Raw genomic sequence first — 19,867 nt, 5'->3', positions numbered from 1 at the left:
TCAAAAAAAAATCAAGAAAACTTTAAAATAATTAATTAATTAATTAATTAATTTAATTACCGGACCTCCCCGGTGGCACAGCAGGTTGAACACCTGAGCGCCGTGCTGTGAAGCTGTCCACAGCCTCTGCACGCAGGTTCGAGCCCAACCAGCCAGGGAGATACCCACATGGCGTGGCAGACCTCTCCTGTCTCATTCGCTGCTCCCCTCAGCAGTGTATTTCAGTCATTTTGCCTGTTCTGTTCCCCACTCTGTCTCTCTTGAATCCTCTCACCTCCCACACCTCTGGCCTGTACCCCAGCTCTTGTATAAAAATAAATAAATCTTTAAAAAAAATAATAAATTAATTAATTACATTACCACTGCTATGGAAACAGCTACACTCTAAATCAAAACCAGTGATGCTAGGATGCCAGATTCCCTAAACACAACTCATCATCATCATAACTTTCAAGTGTCCTTTCTCTCCTGGTTACACCAGTCATTAGTTGTAATTAAAGTTCTTTTTGTTGAAATCATTTACTTCATTCTGTATCTGACTCTTTTCAGTAGTCATTTTCACTTCTTTATATTTTGTATGAGATCAGACACTAGCCTAATACTGTGATTTTACTAATACTATAGCCACACTAAGTTAATTCATCAAAGCAATTTTAATACTAATATGATTTTTTTTTTTAAATAATGCCACCAAATTTCCTTCTTACTAAGGTGGTAATTTAGTTTATCATCTAAACCAGAGCACCTAATATTGAAAGGGGGTGTTTTCAAAAATTAACTGAAAACAGGTATAGCTAGTAATATACCAGCAAACCAAAACCTATGATGACCCCACATATTAAGAAACCAAATACTAAATTTAAAATCCCAAAGTCTCAAACAATAAGAAACATGTTTGAAAAGGGAGCCTGGACAGTAATTATGTGAGCAAAAATCAGAAGAGTCAAATTAGAAGATCAAAAAGGCTAGTCTCTCTCAAGTACCCAAGAGCATTTCCAGATTCCCTAATCACAACTTCCCCCACTCTGGTCTGTCTTGGTTATTAAAGCAGTTTGTATATATGAATGAAGTTCATCCGATGTCACTTCTCTCCTTGTTTATTGGTTTATGTTATTGCCATGCTCACATTCCTCCTCAAAATTATCTTAATCTATCCCTCTCCCTAGGAGTTTCCTTTCACCTTTCTTCCCTATATTATTTTCCATATAAGCCAATCAACTAGAGGTCCTGGGCATTGCTTTTCACTATCAAGAATGACTTTATTTTTTATTTTTATTTTTTTACAGTTACAATTGATTTTTTTTTATTCTTCATTCCTGTGTTTAATATTAAAATTGTCATTTATAAGGCATTTTTCTTTTTTCTTTATTTTTTAAATAATAAATTTTATTTTTATATTCCCCATACATTTGCAACCCCCCCATTCTGACCCCAGTCCCTCCCCTCCCACCCCCCCACTCTCAGAGAAAGAATGACTTTAAATTGCAAAGTTAAGCAGACACTGTACCTCCCACATAAAATGAGGAATCCAATGCAGAATCAGAGTCCTCACCAGAGTAATTGTTCAAATACTTATTTGCAAGAAATTGTTTCAAACTCAATAGAGTTTCACTCCACCTCCATTTCTGCATGTCCTAAGTTGTTCCTAGCACAGAGTACAATTGTGGAGTCTTCAAAAAGCCACCCTGCTGTTCACTTATAGGTAATTTATTAATGTAAAGAAATAAACAATTTTTGTGAAGGTGTCAAATTTCTACATCTTAAAAATTTTATAAAAATTGTCCCTCTCAATACACTGTAGCTTTGGGGGAAACAAATACCCTTCCATCCTATTTCCCCCTTGAAACTGGTGAGAGATTATATCTTTTCTACCACTAAATTTCCAGCACTTGAGATTGTCTAAAACAAAACAGGCACTCAATAAACATCTGTTGAATAAATGAAGGAAGGAAGGAATCACGGTTTCCTTTTTTTTTTTAAGATTTATTTATTTATGCATACAAGAGATGGGGTGCAGGCCAAAGGAACAGGGGGTGAGGATTCACCAGAGACAGAGTGGGGCACAGAACAGGAAGACTGACTGAAATACACTGCTGAGGAGAGCAGTGGGCAAGATAGGAGAGGTCTGCTGCGCCATGTCAATAGCTCCCTTGCAGGCCGGGGATTGAACTCGTGCTGCAGAGGCTGCAGATAGCTTCATAGTGCTGTGCTTAACCCCTTGCACCACCAGGGAGGCCCGTTAGTTACTTTTTTCTTGATTCCAACTCAAGAGCCTCACTCCATCGATTAACTCCTCTTAAAGAGCATCACTGGTATTAACAGCTTTGGGGTCAGGCAAAACCCCAGTCAGTTAATAACAATGTGATTCTGCACCAGTTTCCTAACCACTCTCTGCCTTATTTTTCTTATCTATAAAATACAGATAGTACTATCTAGTTTGTATAACTTTTTGTGGTATTTGTGAGATTTGAAAACAATTTATGCAAAGGGTCAGGTAAAAACCCAATGTTGATTGAAAGAATAAACTGCTATTCAGTTCCGTGTTTCCAGATGAAAATGCAACCTTCAAATCTAATTGGCCAAAGCTGATCTACATTCAGTCCATCTCTATACATCAAGAACCATAATATACAACTGGAATCTGCCCGCTGTTGAATATCAACGAATTTAACATCTGCTCTTAACTATAGGAAAACAACAATTAGCTCCCAAGTAAATTCAATCAGATTTTACTTTCCAAACTACAGCATCTAAATATCAAGGGATTACCAGTTTACAGCTAACTGAAGCTTTTCTTCAGGGATCACATAGAAGGAGAAAGCAACTCTGGAAATAGTGTTTAAAGTGAAAAAGGAACTCTCGTACCCTGCTGGTGGGAGTACAAACTGGTCCAACTACTATGGAAAGCTGTATAGAGATTCCTCAGACTACTAAAAATGGCGCTACCATATGACCCAGCAATTCCAGTCCTAGGGATCTACCCAAAGACACAAAACATTAATTCAAAAGAATACCTGCACCCCTATGTTTATTGCAACACTAGGTAAGACTTGGAATCAACCCAAATGCCCAAAAATAGATGACTGGATCAAAAAGATATGGTATATATATGCAGTGGAATAGTACTAAGCAATTTAAAAAAATGCCATTCACAACAACATGGATGGAGCTAGATGGGATTATGCTCAGTGAAATAAGTCAGAGGGAAAAAGGAAAATATCAGATGGTTTCACTTACAGGAGGAATATAGGGGAACCATAGGAGAGATCAAGGGGAAAAAAAACAATAAAAAACACAACAAAACAAAACAACAATAAAGAGACAACTATAAATCAGAGACATCCTGCAGGGGAAGGGAAGAGAGAGGGATCAAAACGAGGGCGGGAATATAGTGATGGTGCACAGGTAAATTGGTGGTAGGAATTCTATGGGGATTACACCTGAGAAAAGAAAGCAAACATTGTCAAAAAACATCAACAACAACAACAAACAACGATATAAAATATATACAAATAAATAATTTTTAAAAAAGAAAAAATATAGTATTAAAAATCAGCTTTTTAATACTTTTTTTTAAAAACCTCTTGCTTTTTACCATGAAGAATGCCCTTACTTTAAATTGCAAAACTAAGCAGTTGAAAACTACAAGAATAGCTTTGGTCTGAAGAGTCATTTTTACCCAACTTTCTTGCTCTTCCAGCAATCTGAGATATAAAACTTCAAAAGGGAATAACATCACAAATCTATATGCAATTTACACTTAGGAAGGAAAATAAACGGCTGTGACAGGCAGGCATAAGTGTTTCACTTCCCCCTCAGGCCAAGTAGTGGCCACTGGGAACAAGCAGCTCCCTGGAGTTCCATTTCCAGCACACCTGAGCTCACTCTACTCTCTGTGGGTCTCTGAGAGCTATTTACAGGCCCTTACCTTTCTCTTTGCCAATAACAGCAACAGAGAAAAGCTCTGAAACTTTCCCCAAGGGTTTGCTTCCTTTTCTCACAGTTCACTTGTGCTACTCTCCTAGAAAATGAAAGAAGCTAAGAAGTTTGGCAAAGCCCAGAAGCAATGTTGATCTCGAATAACATTTTCCATTTTCTTAAAAGCCATAGTTTCTGTCTCTTCTCAAGCATATACAGCGGGAGCAATGCCTAAAGTGCGTCCTTAGAGTTCCCCAAAGTTGTGTCCTTAGAGTCACGCTAGGATAAGCCCAGGCTAAAATACTGAAGCATCATCTTCTACTCGACAAGCTCACAACTACAAGGTTCCTCCCATCTGGATGTGCATTTCCTTCCCTGCCTCTTAATTTTCAGTGAACTAGCAAGAGGTTCTTATCACAACCTGTTTTCTTACCCATCTTCAACTTACAGGTTATGTGACCTTCGTTCCTGCCGAAGGTCAGAGAGTGCACAAACTGAGAACCTGGGATGTGAACCTGTAGCTCCAGCAAGGCACAGGGCAGGATCTCTACGATCCGGGCAGACAGGTAAAGGAGAGTCCTGAAGCCCTCAGTGCCTTTTCAGGCTTTTTACAAGGCAGGGCGCCTGGATGTTGGCAGGCCTCCCAGTCGCCAGTGAGTCTCCACTCTCTCTAGGTTCTCTGGCGTTCTCTCATGGTCTCTGCTTCTCCTTTGCTGCTCTGCTGCTCTCGTTCTAGTTCTCGTTTTCATTCTTCTATTCTCATTCTTTCTTCTGTTGTTCTTACTGCTGGCATCCCCATGATGCTGCCCTTATAAGCTCAGTCTCAGCCTAGGTGTGCCCACCTATGCATGCCCACACCCAGCTCCAGATGTCCACCATCAGGCACATATAGGACGGCAGGGATCCATCATTAATGCCAATGGTGGGAGGGCGGAAAAGCCTGATAATTTTCACTTAACCTACAGGACGTAAGCAGTGAGACCCCAGGGCCTATGATGGTCAGACCCGAACCAGGAAAGCACATCTCCGATGTCTAAACCTGAGTATAGCCAGGACCAAACAAGAGAGACCATTAGCAAAAGGGCCCATGGAGTTTGACAAACTGAGGTCTTTATACACATGAATGACAGCCTCAAACATTCTTATGGTCTCAAAAATATCATTTAAGCATTGAGTTTTATTTTTTTTAATTTTTTAAAATATTTTTTATTTATTTGTTTATTTATTTATATTTATACAAGCACTGGGTACAGTCAGAAGCGCGGGAGGGTGAGAGAATTCACCAGAGCTAGAGTGGGGAGCAGAGCAGGCAGAAGGACCGAAGTACACTGCTGAGGGGAGCAGCGGGCGGCAGGAGAGGTCTGCGCGCCATGTGGGACCCTCCTCCGGTGGCCAGGGAGCAACCGGGGATCGAACCGGTGCTGCAGAGGCTGTGGGCAGCTTCGCAACCCAGTGCTCAACTGCTGCGCCACTGGGGAGGCCCAAGCATTGAGTTTTAGACCTGCCACACCAATGATGCTGCAAGCACAACCTTAGAGCCTCCATAAAGGAATCGCATAAAGTGCTTTTTGGTCTTGGTTTCAGTTTTTGACAGCAAGCTACAAACTAAATTTTTAGATAAAGTGGCTATTAGGAATTTCCTGAAATTTAGTACTCAATCTAGATATCGAATTGAAATCCAATGACTCCTTTTTAAATTCTACTTCATTATATCTGAAGCTTTAAATAATTTTAAAAATTGGGCCTCCCTGGTGGTGCAAGGTGTTAGGATGCAACCTATGAAGCTCTCAGCAACCACTGCAGCACAAGTTCGATCCCCGGCCACCAGGGAGGCACCCACAGACCTCTCCTGACTCGCCCACTGCTCCCCTCAGCAGTGCACTTCGGCCAGTCTGCCTGTTCTGCTCCCCACTCTGTCTCTGGTGAATCCTCTCACCCTCCGGTGCCTTTGGCCTGTACTCCAGTTCTTGTATGCATAAATAAATAAATATGTAAGAAAATAAATAACTAATTTAAAAATCACTAAATTTTAGGAAACATAAAAATATTACAGATAATTTGATCAATGTCTATTTTGTTGAACAAGGATTTATAAAAGGGAGAGGAAATGAAGACTGGACCCCATTCCTCAAGATCATACAGTCTGGTAAATTAAATGAAACGCTATATAGAACTATGGCCTAATTCAAATTAAAAATAAAAGATAAACCAGGATATGTTATCAGAGAGATTCAAGTAGGCTAGTAAGGGAGTTTACCATATAGAAAGATTACTTGGAGCACAGAGTGGTGGTTCAGAGTCAGAAAGATGAGAGTTCCTGGCTGAATAACATTAGATGAGTGATTTAACCTCCTGCGTCTCAGTTTCAAAATCTTCAAAATGAGACAGTAACACCTACCTCTCAGAGACTGATGCAGAATAAAATAAAACATGTAAAGTTCTTTTTTTCTCATGTTTTTGTATAAGAAAAAACAAAGTTTATATTAACATAAAAACGGATATATAATGCATTGCAATATACATAACCCTTGTAGCACGCTTGCAAAGTAATGAGACTTGTGAATTGGTCTTGTAGTCATGTTTCAAACATAACAACCATAAAGTTCTTTCTAATACAGTTCCCAGCACACTCTCATAGCTAGACGACTGCTAGCAGCAGCTTCCAGAATCACACTCACTTTTCCATCTCTAAAGTCTAGTCCTCACTTATCAGTGCCCCTTAACCAGTATGTCCAAGGCCTGACCAGATCTGCTATTCTTAAAGATGAGGATTTAGACTTTGAGAGCATGCGGAATGTGCCTGACATCATACAGTTACTAAAAAGACCACAGGTCCACATGCAGAGGCCTATCCCCGGAGCACACAGTTCTTTCTTTATCTAATCTCTCATTCTATGAGCATTAAAAGACAAGTTGAGGAACCTCCCTGGTGGTGCAAGGAGTTAAGCGTCAGCACTATGAAGCTATCCAAAGCCACTGCAGCACAAGTTCGATCCCTGGCAAGGGAGTTGACCCACATGGTGCAGCAGACCTCTCCTGCCTCACCCGCTGCTCCCTGCAGCAGTATATTTCAGTACATCTGCTTGTTCTGCTCCCCATTCTGTCTCTGTGAATCCTCTCACCCTCCCCCTCACATCTCTGGCCAGCACCCCAGCTCTTGTATGCATAAATAAATAAATCTTAAAAAAAAAAAAAAAAGTCGCGCATCTTCCTGCACAAAGTTTAAAAGGCACCTATTCTGGACTGGCCCAGGCCCAAGAGACCACAGCTTGGTGAGTAACATGCTAGGTAGTTACCAGTTTCTGCCCACAACAACTCAAACACACCCTTGTGCAGTGGACAATCTGCACAACCTCAGAACACAGCCCTGGATCTTCAATCTCCAGCTTTTACTTTTTCAGTCTGTATTCCATGCTGCCACCCAAGTGGTCTTAGGCAGCTCCATTCTCATTATGTCTGAAAACTCTGAGGACTATTTATTGCTTAGAGCCCCTGAGTCTCTAGTGTGGCATGCCTGTGGCCCCTCATCCGGGCACCAGCCAGTCTTCTCCATCACAAAGCCTGCTCTTCTTTCCACGGGCCCCGTGCCCCAGCTCAGTGCAGTTCCCGCCACTCTCTGCTCAGGCTGCTGGCTTCCATTTCTCCACACCTCAGCACATGCTCGCTGGACAGCTCAACAACTCTCCCCTTTTTGTCTTCTACCTCCGTCCACCAGACCTATCTCAATGCCAGGTCAACACACTGTAGCCAACACATTTCCTGATTCCTCAGCTGAAATGACGGCCTCCCTGACTGTGTGAATGTGAACAAGGTACCTCCCCCTGGAGTTTCAAGAACCGTCGGGGGTTCCTGAAAAGACTGTGAGAATCAAGTGACTTACTGCTGTGGCTTCCACATTGTTCGGATAGAGTAGCCGTCTTAGGGCAAAATAACAAGACACCTGGATACAGTCAACTGTATCATGTGAGCTAAGAACCTGCTCTTAGGGGAAATTATGACTACATGAAAGGTATACAGGTTTCCAAATATGGAAAGTATGTATGTGTTTGTCTGTGTACACATGTCTACCTTCTTTTTTTAAAGATTTATTTATTTATGCATACAAGAGCTGGGGTACAGGCCAGAGGTGGGGGGAGGTGAGAGGATTCACCAGAGAGAGAGAGGGGAACAGAACAGGCAGACTGACTGAAGTACACTGCTGAGGGGAGCAGCTGGCGAGTCAGGAGAGGTCTGCTGTGCCATGTGGGTTGCTCCCTGGACGGCTGGGGATCGAACTCATACTACTGAGGCTGTGGATCACCCTATAGTGCAGTGCTCAACCTCTTGGGCCACCAGGGAGCCCCACGTCTACCTTTTTTAAAAAAATCAATGGTCTGGGCTCCCTGGTGGCGCAGCAGTTGAGCGCTGGGTTGCGAAGCTGCCCTCAGCCTCTGCAGCGCTGATTCGATCCCTAGCCCCGGGGCGAGGGTCCCACTTGGCGTGCAGACCTCTCCAGCTGCCTGCTGCTCCCCTCAGCAGTGTACTTCGTCAGTCTGCCTGCTCTGCTCCCCGCTCTGGCTCTGGTGAATTCTCTCACCCTCCCATGCTTCTGACTGTACCCAGTGCTTGTATAAATAAATAAATAAATCTTTAAAAAAAAAAATCAATGGTCTAAGTTTATTAACCTGCAATTTATGAACTTTTCACCCATTTGCTAATTTAACTTAAATAGTATTAGTAGATACCACAAGCTTAAGAAAATAAAATGAAAGAAAAACACTTAAAGATTAGAAAATATAATTCAAAACTTATTTTGGAGGGGCTAGGTCAATAAATATCATTACTGGAATTTAACAATCAAACACAGAACACCAGCCCACTGCTTGTCACAAAGGACATGAGGAATAAAAATTATTTGAATTCTGAATTTGAAACTCAAAATTCTTTGAAAGCAAGAGTATATCTCATTTATTATTGAATAATGAGCTCCTAACACAGTGCCTGGCAATAGTTGTATAACAAATATTGGCTTAATAAATGAAATTCAAGCTGAGAAAGCATGCAAAAGTTTATAAAACATTTTGCATCTCCAATTAATTTGGATTGCAGTTCGTTCTAATAAATAGTATTCCAATGTCTATGAGATGTTCCTTCTGTACCCACCACCTCGTCTATGAAGCTACACCGGCGCTATTTAGAGTTTCTTGGGAGGGAGCTATATGTAGGCAGAATCCTTCTGGAGGCATAGAAATATTGATGAAGGCAGCTAAGCAGGAGGAACATGTCACCTGCACTGTAATACAACAAAGAGACCAAGGAAGACACAAAGCTTTATACACCGTACCTGCCAGACACTAACACAATTTTGAACACAAGCCGCCTATTCAGAACATGACTAGCTAGAGTAAACACTATAGAAATTACAGAAGGTGAATCCTGATGTATTCTCTGTGTACAGATAAAAAACCTACACCACATATTTCACATATTTATATTTCTTTCTAACTGAAAGCCAGACAAGCTAAAATGAAACAAAAAGCTAAGATCCAATTACTTCGTGTTCACTAAAAATTATATTGCAGGTAAATATTCTCACAAATAGTCACAATAGTTATCAATTAGAGATAGATATCAAACAATTTATAGTATATACGTTTCTGGTATTAGCATAAAAATAAACATGTATGTGTTAAATAGGATAATAAAAGAGAAGCTATTTTTCCTTATTTTAAAACAATCCTAACTTTTACAATATTACTGACTCCAATTTCTAGAAATTTACCCCAAATGAGAGGATTTTGAAGCAAGAGGACTTTGAAAATACATTTATACAGAACAAAAGGGAGTCATAAAGCAGTATGGAGGTTGTATGGGTTCAGAATTTTTCCCTAAAACCGTGCACTGCTTCCCCAAAAGAAATCACCAATCCACTCGAGCACCCTTTACAGCCTTTAAAGTGCTGTGAGCACGTCCCACGTGACTTTGATAAATTGCAGAAAGGACTCCCCCCTTTTCCCTCCATCCCCCATTCTCCCTTAATGCTAACTTCTATAAAACTAGTCCTTCGGGATCAGATTTATGTGGAGCATACTTATGCATTATAACCTCCCACTTCTTTTTTTAAAATCAGAGGTGAAAAATAAACATCCATCTGTGCATATAAATATCCATCTATGACACCAGCTTTAGTAAACAGGGCTCTTTTTGCCAAGGTCCCTCTGGTACCAGGGGCTGTCGCTAACTTACTATTGTGAACAGAACTCCCACAGACGCCTTGCCTCTGCAACGTGGAAAAATAACTTTTTCAACAAAGTCACAAAGGGAATATTTTGCTATAATGGATGGAAACTATTTCACCAGAGACTATATTAAACTTTAAAGAGATGCTAAATTATTTGAAAAGCAGTTTAAGTAGCTTTCTTTCTGGGACTAAGTTAGATTTCCTAGCTAAACACCACTGCAAATATCTGGATACTGAAGCCCAGAGAATTAATCTTTTGCCCTTTTCATTGCATTTCTGTGGTCAGAGTGATGACTTCTAACATAATCCTCTTTTAAATATCCCTGGAACAACACCACCTTATAGGATTTCCTTTATTTTAAGGTTAGTATGTGAATACAAGACTACAAAATTCAACGAATAAACTATCATTTATAAAAATCTTATTGACAATAGTATTTCACTACTGCAAATATTCACTGTAACAAAAAATGACACAAAGTCCTTGCTTTCGATGAATTTATGTTTTAACAGAGATTTACTTGATGGTTGACAGGAATTATATTTGTGATGTGTGTATACTCTGTGTGGGGGTGTATCATATTTCTTCAGTACAAATATCTTAACTTTAAACAAACTTCATACACTAAATACTCTTACCTGATTATAATGATTATAAAATAACACAATTTAATTGTAAGTAAATTTATAGTAAATACAATATAGCAAGAAAAATTGATATTATTTAATGCTACTATGGAACTTCTAGTGCAAAGTCCTTTTCTGTCTTCTTTTGTCTTAGACATGTTTCTGCAGACCCATCTGTACTGTCAGAAATATAGGGGAACTGAAAGGCCCAAGGCATAAAGTTTAATGAACATTCCCATAATTTAATGGGCAAATAGTTCTGTTGTCAATGATATTATTTCTGGAGTGTGTGTGTGTGTGTGAGAGAGAGAGAGAGACAGACAGACAGACAGACAGACAGAGAGAGAGATCATACTTCTAAGTAGTAACTACAAACAATGTAAATTGATGTAAGTGATGTTACTATCATTAAGATCGATTTTACCTTTCAAAATATTGGAGAAAAAGACTGAGCATTTTTTTCTAAAAGACAGCAAAATCATTCATACAAAGTGTCTCAATCTGAATACTTTAGAGTACCAGAAGAAAGTTTTACAACAATGAAACTGGTAGATGTACCAGTTCTTCCAAATTCAAGCTACACAAGGGATTTACTGAATGAGTGACTCTACTTATGTATGTACCCTTTCAGACAAGTACCAAATGGGTTTACCTTTTTGGACAAGTAGCAAATGGATTTCACATGTTCTAAAAACTCAGCTCCAAAGAGCCTATCCAAAATATCTGAAAATCTTAACACACCTGGAGCTCAGAAAACTGGACTCACTTTTCTGTTCAGTTATAATATGCTGCTTTAAACTATAATTCATCTATTACACACCTGATAAAAGGTTTGATCACAACCCTGAGGAATGAGTTTTGAAACACAGAAGAAATGGCCCAATGCACAAATTTATACTAATCTCTTGGAAGATTTGTTTTTAAAGTTCTCCTGAGTCCCTTTCCTTGAGAGGATATAAACTTACTAAGCCAGAAAAAAACTAGAAAACTCACAAACCCCTTATTAACTTTTTACAATATAATGACTGAAAAAAAGTAAGTTGGAAAATTACTTACTTTGCCCAGGTCTTTGGTACAAAGCTCAGAAGGCAAGCTCCTTTTGCCCACAAAGTCTGTTAATTGAGCAATCACTCAGTGAGGTCAGGCAGCCAAATACATCTAGAAATCACGTAGAGAAAAAAAGTTAAAATTCAAAGTCGAATTAGAAATTAAAAATCAAAACACCCCATTTGCTATTCAAAGTCTCTACATAATGAAAAATACAGATTCCATTGGCACAACTAAATAATGTGCTATGTTATTTTTCTTTCAGAATAATACTAACAAGGCTTGCTAAATCTAGATTGTATTTTGATCTGTCATCTTTTTATTAAAGTTCCTAAAGTAGGAACCAGCAAGGCTTCTTGGCAACTGCTCATGACAAAAATGTCCTTCTCAGGGAGTGATAAAAAGCAAGTGAGGGAGGATCTGCACTTCTAATTATACTGTGACTTGGGAAGAAAGGTCTCCCGAAATCACACTCGCCTGCCCCACCTTCCAAAGATGAGCTCATCTCACAAACACAGAAGTGGTTGTAAATAGAAGTGAACAATAACAAGTTAAAGAAAATGATCAACAACTTCAAAATGACCTTCAAATGTATTCACTTAAGAACATTTCACATTTGCAGGGGAGTGAAAATGATTAGAGTCCTGTTAGTTCTTTTTCTAATAAAACTGAAAATCCAAAAATTCTCCAGGAGAATAATAACCTCACTTAAAACCTAAGCTACTTCTCCAGCAATCCTGCAAATGAATACATAGGTAAGAGCTCATTAATAAGACTGAAAAATTTGAGTAGGGAAAAAAGATGCCACAGTGGTAAACCATAGCCTGAAGTTCCACCCATGAGCTCATCCAATCTGGATCTTATGTTAGATGTAACTCTAAGAAGCATGACAAACTCATTTAAAAGCCACAAGAGATTGAGAAATGGCTCAATTAAGAGGCAGGAAGCACTTCTGCAGTAGACAGTCATAACTGCCAAACACACAGAATTCCAAAAACACCAAGAGGCATCAGTTATTATTGTTGATACTGTTACTATCGACACTTACACAGTTGTGTTGACTCTTCTGCCAAATGCTCCTCTAACTGTTTTAGGTATATTAACTGTATTTAGGCCAAGCAGAATATCCCCTAGACATTACCAAATTACCACACAGTACATTCAGTTCTACTATAAATAAAGCATGTGTTTGTGCCAAGGTTGATATAGGAGGGAACAATTTGAGCATCACTAGACATTCATTCACGTTTGTTTATGCATGATTTGGCTACAAGCAACAAGAGGAAATCACAGGAGACTGTACCCCTAGGCGGAACTCCCCATATTAGATACACAGAATGCACATCACCCATGTCTCAAACATCTATCTAGATGATCTGTTTTGACCAGTGTCAAGAGCCACACCCACCCACATTGGATGTCCCAGCTCTCCCGCCAATTTCAAGTAACCTTTCTTCCACCACTTCACAATCACTCACAAGCAGCAACCCTTCCAAGGCTTTGGTCTACAAGAAAATGTCAGGACTTTGTCAGGATAAAACGATATAGTTATTGTATTTCATTTTTAACCTCCTCATATTTATAAATTTGTGCTCAGTTCCTATCTTACTTTTTATAATGTGTCACTGATAAAGATGTTGGCGTGTTGTGTCCCTGCCCCTATTTTTCCCATAAGTGCTGTGGTTTTTTGCTGCATGATTTTGTATAGCATGGTGGTCTTCAGAAACACATACATGGAATTTAGCAGAACTGACTGTGCAATAACTATTGTTTTACAAGGATGCTTGATGTTTAAGCCAGAAGGGGTTTAAATTGTGATTTTCATATTTTCTTCAATTAGTGAGGACAGCCGCTTATGTAATCTATTACATATACATTCAAAATGTTTACAACTACCAAGTAGAGACTCTGAAGGGTCAATTTCAGTTAAGTGAAACTTTTATTTGCACATGTTACATAAATGAAGTGTTACTGCGCCATTGTAACAGACCAAGATGGTGGTGCTATAAAGGCAGATTCTTGCAGAAAAGAGGGCTTCACCATAATTGGAAAGAACAAGTTTAACTGAATTATTTTTCATTCCTTGAAACTAATAAATTGGGGGAAAAACTCTGAATTTATCCTCTAAATGATCAAGAGATGCGCGAAGACATGTACAGAGATGTTTACTATTATAATATCATTCTAAGTTATTTTTTAAATATCCAACAATGGCTAGTTTTTAAATTCTGTAGAATATTTAAGAAAATGGGTAAATGTTTTAAAGCAGTGCTCACTGACACAGCATACTATAAGGGAGTATGTTTAATACAGTCCCAATTTTGTTTAAAAGTACCTATAACTAGAAAGAAAAAGACTAGAAGTCAATATTTGAATAGTGGCTAAAGTAGTAAAATTAAAGTAATTTTCATTTCTTTGCATATTCCTGTGGTAGTGAAATTTTCCATAATAATTATATTTAAAACTATAATTAATTTAAAATTATATATATAATTTATATATAAAAACAATAATACATCATGTGAAAATGGGACAAGGGAATTTTGGTGCCTCTTTTTATTTTCACTTTGATTTCACATGTGATTTCAGCCAGTAGAATGAAGTCAGTGTGGGAACGTGGACCCCATAGACTTCCTTCTTAAGTATTAACAGATCTAGTCACATGTTTTAGCCCTTGAAAGTGTTTTCTGTCACAACTCAAAGGTAAATACAGTCACAAGAGGGATGTTTAAAGTACATAAATCTAATACAGAGGTCAAAATATAATTTGCTTTTACTAAGTCATGAATTTAGTAAGCAAATCCAGAAGAAAGACGATTGTTAAGTTACATAATTGTATACAAGTTGTCTTCATGTCTGAAAGAAATTTCATTCTGAATGAAGACACTGTACTCTGGATAAAGCTTATTTCAAATAAGAGCAAAATTAAAGGAATACAAGGAATATACTGGACATAGGGACAACTGATCCCTTTCTTAGAAAATAAAGAGCTTGATCTATATGATGTCCAAAAGAACCCAGTTATACTAAAATTTCCTAACAGCGCAACTTGACTTTGAAATAATCTATTTGTCAAAAAAAGGTGAGTCACAAGTGTGCTTTAGTTCAATCCCATAGGCTGACATCGCATGAGAACTGAATAATAAGGGGGTCAAAGCACTCAGGGGTCAAAGCCAAAGTAGCACTACCTGCCACCACACACCTGAGTTGTCTCAGCTTCCCTCTGCTAAGAGCACATTTACATTTTTAGTTTAACCTTCCCAACATACTGTACACCCACCAATCTTTTGATGAGAGCAGTTGCTTTAATCTGACTCTCCATTCCTAAGACCAAAAGCTAGTGATTTTGTGGGAGGGAGGCTTTGTTTCACAAAATTACAAACCATCTGTAATATGTCAGGTACGTATCTGAATACTAACCATTTCCTTCTGTACAAATTATAGATGTAGTAGTCTTTTTTGTTTGTTTCACTTCATTTTTTAATTCCAAAAGTATTGACTTCAATAAAAAACAAAGAAAAAGAAAATCCTTATGTTTCAAATTTGCTGGCACTTTTAAACATTTGCTAGGAAATGAAAACAAAAGCTACTAGCTTCATGTTTTGTTTTGTTTGTAAAATCGAAACAGCACACACAAACATCCTAATAATTGTATTATCTATGAAAAGAGATCAGAGAGAAGACATTGAGTTCCAAAAAAACCAGTCAGTTCAAGCAAGATTCCCCTCAGAGACTATCATTTTATCGAAAGCATGTTGATTACTTTGGAAAATAACACTAAAATTCTTGGCTTTCGTGTTTCACCAGTTTCTGCTAAAATGCTGTACCCAGCATTTTAATAATTTGCAACCAAATATAAACAGCAAGTAATTCAGATACTATATTCAATTATGAGTATTCAAAATAAAAACTATAAATTTTAATTTTTAAAAGAAGAAATACAGAACTGTAGCTATCTGTATATACCTCACACTGACTCCGAAAATAAAAGAGCATTATGGGACTTTCAATATGGAAACTGTATTTCTTAAATTGCTTTAAGAATTAGCATATGTATAGCTTGGGGGAATACACTCTCTTTGCATTACCAGATATAAAAAAGGACAACCAATTTTCAGAATCTACCTGGAAAACCAGCATAAATTACTTTCTCAGGCTCTTTAGTCACCCTGGGGGCAGAATTCCAACGTAACCTAAGTTGATCTTTGGCACCATCACACTTCCCCTTTTGCATCACTGGGCCACTTCCAGTGCAAAGCCCAAAGACTTTTCATGGCTCCCTCTGTGTGTGTGTGTGTGTGTGAGAGAGAGAGAGAGAGAGAGAGAGAGAGAGAGAGTGTGAGAGAGAGACAGAGAGATAGAGACAGAGAGAGTGAGAGACAGAAAGAGAAAAAGACAGAGACAGAGAGAGAGAGAGAGAAACAGAGACAGAGAGATTCACAGAAAAACAAGAGACAGTAGCCAAATAGTCACAACGAAGGGAAAAAAAAAAACTAGTAACCATGACTACATGTAGTCTCTACCCCACCTAAAGAGACATCAGAAAGGAGTTTTTGCTTGAAAGGAAACTGACATAAATAGGAATATAGTCCATTGGTATTGAAGCATTTAGCCTACTTTTCAAAAAACTTTCTCCAAATCATTTCTCTTCTAAAATAGTTAATGGTTATACACTGGGAGGAAGAAGACTGGAAAAAGTGGGGTCCCTGGTGGCGCAAGGGGTTAAGCGTCAGCATTATGAAGCAATCCACAGCCACTGCAGCACGAGTTCCATCCCCAGCAAGGGAGCAACCCACATGGCACAGCAGACCTCTCCTGTCTCTCCCGCTGCTCCCCTCAGCAGTGTATTTGTCAGTCTGCCTGTTCTGTTCCCCACTCTGTCTCTGGTGAATCCTCTCAACCCCCGCACATCTGGCCTGTACCCCATCTCCTGTATGCATAAATAAATAAATCTTTAGAAAAACAAAAAGACTGAAAAAGAAAAATGCAGCAAGAGGAGGATGACAATAGATAAAAAATAGAGATGGAAAAGTTCCTTTCTTCTCCACTCAGCTTGAAGAAGAGGTCGTCTCAAGGTTTAAAAACTCCTGCTTTGAGAAACCCTGTGTGGTACAGACATTTCCAATTAGCCAGAAAATGTCCCTCTGTAAGAAGCCACTTCCAGAGAATGCTGAGCACCTCATTCTTGCACAATCACTCAGACCTAGGCCAGGAGCAGGCACACCAACAACACCCCACAGAAGCAAACAAGTTCCCCAGACCCCATGTATGGCTTTAAGTAGTTGCCTCATACTTAACATGTTTGAAATACAATTCTCCCCATCAAACTTGATCTGCTTCCATTGCCTCTTTTTGTAGACTATCCAGTCTCAAAAAGGCAGCTTTATCTTTCCTTTCTGTTCCCAATGGCCCATTCTTCACACTCTCTTCCTTACACACATGCTGAAGGCCATGTTGGCCCACACTCCAGGCAGAAACAGCTATCACCTGTTCTTGCTCGATATTCTGTCTATGGCAGTCAGTACTTTTCCCCACACCCCACCACAGGACAGCCAAGGGTGAGAAAGAAGGCCTCTAACTGTTTGGGAGACTGTGACCCCGAACCTTAGGCTTTCATGAAACACACCGAGGTGCTTTTAGCACTATGGGTATCTCAGGAGGTATCACAATGTCTGCAGGTGAAGCCAGGGCATCAGAATTTATTTTGTAGGAATCCCATCACTAGGCACTTTATGAAATAGTTTTGCCACCAGCAATAATGCCATACTCACTGTAGGCAAGTTTTTGGCTATGTTTTCTCATTCTTAAATTACTATAATTCTGTGAAGTATTTTATATTATTTTACCCCTATTTTACATAAGAAATGGATACTCTGACAGGTAAAATAGCTTGCCCAAAGTCTCAGAACATGAAAGATGATATTCAGACCCTAGTCTTCTGATTCTACACCAAAACAACCTGCGCTGTATTGTTATTTACAGTTTTAAACACTGTCAGCTGTCCTTAAATCAAGCATGTGGTCCTTGACGGAATGGAATCTTTTTATGCAACTTTTTGCTCCCTCCAGAACTTATGTTCATAACTCACACTTAGTGATTTATATTTCTAGACAGCCCAGAGACCATTTTCCTTTCTGTCTTGCAGTTCCCAACCCTGCAAAGCCAGCCACTTCCTCCTCCATGCCTCTGCCTGTTTCTACTGCAGCACACGCAAGTTTTACCTGCAGGGCCCAGGACTCTGCACGGATGCCTGGAACACAGTGGGCATTTAATGAATGGTCACTGAATGAAATGGTTATTCATGAGACAGGTGGGCTTCTCAACAGGGCTGCTGTGCCTTCCCGAACAAATACGCCCTAATTTTTATGTTTATCACATCCTAAGGAAGATTATTTTAGGAAAGAGTAACAGTGGGGAAAATGAAGAATGGAGAGAGCGGGTCTTGGCCCCCTTGGGTCCCATCCACTTCATCTGCTGTCCTGGGCCCAAGCTGTGTTCTGAACAGGGCTTCCAAATGTTACTGTACCTTTTCCATCATTCATTACAAACTACCATTTAGCATGTTTGGAGTAGAGCCCGAAATTCTGCAAAACTAACAAACTCCCCAAGAGATGTCTATGCTGCTAACTACAAACCTCACTTTTGAGTAGCAAAAAGTTCCAGACAGCTAGAGTGAAATGATTCCCACTTAAGGAGATATAACAAATAGACTAAGATGATTAAACATAAATTCCCAGAATGTTAGTGCTAGTTATCTCTGGGTTCCTTCTTTCTGCTTTTGTATAATTTCCAAGATTTCTATAATGACTCTTGCTGATGGAATAAAAATTTTAAATGCTCCCTATATACATGCATATAAAACAGGACATTTGGACATTTATGCTCTGCATAGCTACAGCTTTTTTACATTATAGGAACAAATACTTTAAAGGGCTAGACTTGGGAGATAACAGGCTGGAATTTAGCAATTCCCTATCTACTCATTTTAACATGCAGATTAACATAAAACAGCAATTACCCTTAACAAGCAGTCACCATCACAAGCATTGTTTTTTCTCAGGTTCCTTTCCCTTAAAAGAAAGGGAAAGAATGCATTCAGTCGAATACAATAAAAACAAGCCAAATTAAGGACAAAAGAAAAAAACAAGCAGGATTGCACTGAACCTCTTCCAAGTGAGTCAACAGAATCCCAGGAACCTTGCAAGGGAGGTGGAAATGCATTTCTCCCAGCAAACACCAGGTGGGTGGGTTCCCCAACAAGGCTAAATGAATAAATTAAAGCAGCACTCACTGTACACCTGCAAGTGAGATGGAAAGAAATGATCCTCAGAGGAGGACACGAGAGCCTAACAGGTGAGAATACCAAGAGGCAATTAAAGGGGGTACAAGAAAACACTCCCCAAGTCCTCTTGGATGCAAGGTTGTAGTCTGTGAGTTGCAGAAGTTGCAGCCCTGGCAACTCATTTTCATGCCCACTCCAATAACCTGTAGCAGTTCCAGGTGCTTGCCATTCCTAGGGGACTATGACCCGGGAAACAGCACCCAACTGCCCTGTGGTGAGGCAGGATTATAGAAGGGCTAACAAGGTTCTGTATGCTCCACTGTCCAATGCTTCTCCCACTTCCAGGTAGGAGATCCCGTCACAGATTTCAGGTATTCATACAAGTCTACTCATAGTCCTGACTGTTTGCCTTAAAGAAATGTTGTGAAACTCACTATGAAGTTACTTGCAAGGATTGGAACTTAATGTCTGAAAGATTTATACAGACAATGGGAATCAAAAATAAAAAATCACTTGGGTAAGGTCAACAGACCCATGAAATAATGTTCACCATCGCTTTTAATAAGGGAGATGCAAGTCAAAACCACAATGAGATATCATTTCATTCCCATGAGAATGGTACATTTTTAAAAAGGCTTCTAATAATAAGTGCTGGAGAGGACGTGGAGGAAGAGGAACCCTATTACTCTACTGATGGGAATGTAAATTGGTGCAGCCATTTTGGTTTTTGGGGGGTTTTTTCTTTTTTTTTTCTTTTTATATCCCCATACAAT

The sequence above is a fragment of the Talpa europaea genome (genome assembly GCF_964194135.1).
Source record: "Talpa europaea genome assembly, chromosome: 5".
Lineage (NCBI taxonomy): Eukaryota > Metazoa > Chordata > Mammalia > Eulipotyphla > Talpidae > Talpa > Talpa europaea.
Note: the sequence above shows the minus strand (reverse complement) of the source record.